Here is a 3,002-nt window from a genome sequence, read left to right as displayed (position 1 = left end):
TTTGATTTGTAGCCATGCAAGTTTTAATAAAGGAGAAGATAAGGACGTTATTGAAACTCACTATTGTTAGACTATTATTGTTGTATTTTTGGATGAAAAGTAATGCTCAGACTGAAGGAAGACTATAGATCTGATTGGTTCTTTTAATGCTTAAACACTATAAAGACTCTTGGTAGATTTCGGTCATGAATGCTTCAAAAATTATTCATTCATAGCACATAAGTTGCTCATTTGTTACCACCTAGTGACATTTCCAGAAGGGGTCACTGAACTAATCAGTTTATAAAATTGAACAAATTTGTGAAACAGAAGCGAGCCTCAACAAAATACTCTTGATTTTGCAGCTAATTCTGCACAGTTGTAAACTTGAATAACTAAAATAGCTGGAATTGGTGCTTTTAGCTTATTCTTTAAAAAAAAATCCCCAGAAATGTTCGTGGACCAGTGATTGTCTTACCTTTTTCGCCCCTCATGAGTTTGCATCCTTTTAATTTGTTTTGGCATTGCAAGAACAAATCTACAGATTAGAAAAGAAGCAAATTTGCAGTTTTTTTCATTACCCATTTAGCGCTCCTGCCACCTGTGACCTCACACAGCATAGCCTACATATGTGACTTGTTTTTTTTACGAATTTTAAACATTACAAGTAAACATGCTAAGATGGACAGAAAACATGGACAAGTTCTTGAAAAGAAAAAATATTGACAATGGTTAGCCTATGTGGGATAGTTGTGTGCCGTAGAATTTGTTTAGTTGTAAAAAGTGTGCAGTGGCAGAAAAAAGGTCGGGAAACCCTGATATAGCCTGTATATTTCGGCTAGAGAAAAAGCACAAGTAGATAACGCAACGGCATTGCTCCAAAATAAAGGATGGTTATTTACAGCAGTAATGTTTTTTTATTATTTTATATTGTTTTGAAATTGTTTTGGACTGTTTTGGTTTGTGAACGGCGCTTGGTCTGTGATCTGTGCAAGTTTCATTTGTACAAAATGACGTGCTTCCTGCCTCCTCCTCCATGTGATGCGTGACTTTAACAACAAGCTTACGTCATCCTTCTCATGATTGCGCATCACAAAGATGTATGGAAGTGAACATTTGTAGTTAAAAAGTATATAAATATTGTTTTGTTTCTAAAAATATTGAATCGTTTGGGTTCAGAAGAACTTTATTTGTTGAATGGAGTCATGTGGATTATTTTGATGCACCCTATATATGCCTTTTAGACCGTCCAAAAAATGGAGTACCTTCACTTGTATTCTTTGAAGGAGGAGGCCTGAAATGAAATCCTAAAAATCTTAAATTCTGTTTTGATGAAGAATGAAACTCAGATACAACTTGTATGGCCTGAGGGTGAGTAAATTATCAGCAAAATTTCATTTTTGTTTGAATTATTCCTTGAAGTCTCTGACATTGCTCTGATATCAAAGGAAAAGTTAAGGTTTGGAATGATATGAGGGAAAGTAACTTTGGATACAAGCATCAGCTAAATGACTATTTTTCTAAAAGACAAACATGCATCACGGATCCAAAATTAAACTTCATAGAAACATTTCAAATTTCAGACCAATATAAAACTGTCCAACCCTTATTAAAGTAACTTTAAAATGTTATATGTACACTCTATTTACAGACTAAACTGATCACCGCAGATATTAATTAAAAACACTGTTTCAGAACTGAAAACTTCATCTTTAATAGAAAAAGAGCATTTATTTAAACCAAGTTGCAGAAATGGCTTGTTTGGAATTTGTGGAACTTGTGACGTCACAAGGCCAAATACATCTGATTATGACTGCCTCTTCAGCAAGACATCGATGCCTAATTTTCTGTCATTGCACCCTTGGCCCCGTCCACTGGTGCTCATTCAATCAAATAGGCGAAGAGGAGGGAGATGTGTTAACCCTGAAATGTAGTGTTATAATGTTGTGTGGAGTTTGTTCATTTTCTTCAGATTTAGTTTGAAAAATAGCTGTATTGGAAGGGCTGTTAGCCAATCACAACAGTGGGCATTTACATTGAAGTCTTAAAGGGCCATACCGCTTAAAACAGAGCATTTCAGACAGAGGGCCAGAGACAGGGTGAAAAATTATATATATATATATATATATATATATATATATATATATATATATATATATATACATACACACACACACACACAAAAGAGCATGTCATGATCCCTTTAAGGAAATATATATATTTTCTTTCTTTCTTTCTGTAAACTAGATTGTACACAGCCCTCCTCCATCACTGGCTTCATTTTCCTCTTTCGGTAGGTAGTTGTAAGAAAGCTGTGGGAATTGATACCCTTTATAAGCTGTTAACACTAAATCTCTCTAATATATTCCAACCTGATGACCACATACACACACATGCACACACACACACACACACACACACACACACAAACTTACTTATTCATGCTTGAAGAAGCACATATTTATTCACACACACATGGACAAGCTGTGATATTTGGGCCAAAATTTGTCAATAGGTGAATGCATAATTGAATAAATGAATAAATGCATGTGTTAATAAAGGAGATATTTGTATTGATGTGAAACTCCAGGGAAATCACACGGCTTGTTAATTGTTGTCAGATTGCAAACAACACTCATCCGGCGCTGTCAGCAGTTTAAAAAAAAACAACGCAACAGTCACTGGTCACTCTTGCATTGCCTTGACATGGCAACACTGGGAGGTTCTCGGGGGTCCTGGCCTATGACCCCTTACCCTACGGCTGCTGGGTGCTGTTGACATTACTTGGTGAACCACTGAGATGGAGCGAGAGAGAGAGAGAGAGGTGTGCTCTGAGGCAGAGCGATGCAGACATTGTGAATGAATAAAGAGTAGCTCAAAGCTGAAGATAAGCCCAAAGGTCACGCCCCTGCCGGGTTGTCTTTCAGAAGGTGTAAAGGATACAGGATAGGCTGTGTAACACAGGTACTGTTCAGTCACACACACACACACACAGATGTATGCATGCACAAAAACTTACATAT

The sequence above is a fragment of the Xyrauchen texanus genome, chromosome 28, assembly GCF_025860055.1.
Source record: "Xyrauchen texanus isolate HMW12.3.18 chromosome 28, RBS_HiC_50CHRs, whole genome shotgun sequence".
NCBI classification, from domain to species: Eukaryota; Metazoa; Chordata; class Actinopteri; order Cypriniformes; family Catostomidae; genus Xyrauchen; species Xyrauchen texanus.
The sequence above is the reverse complement of the archived record's forward strand: the minus strand, read 5'-3'. Positions refer to the sequence as shown.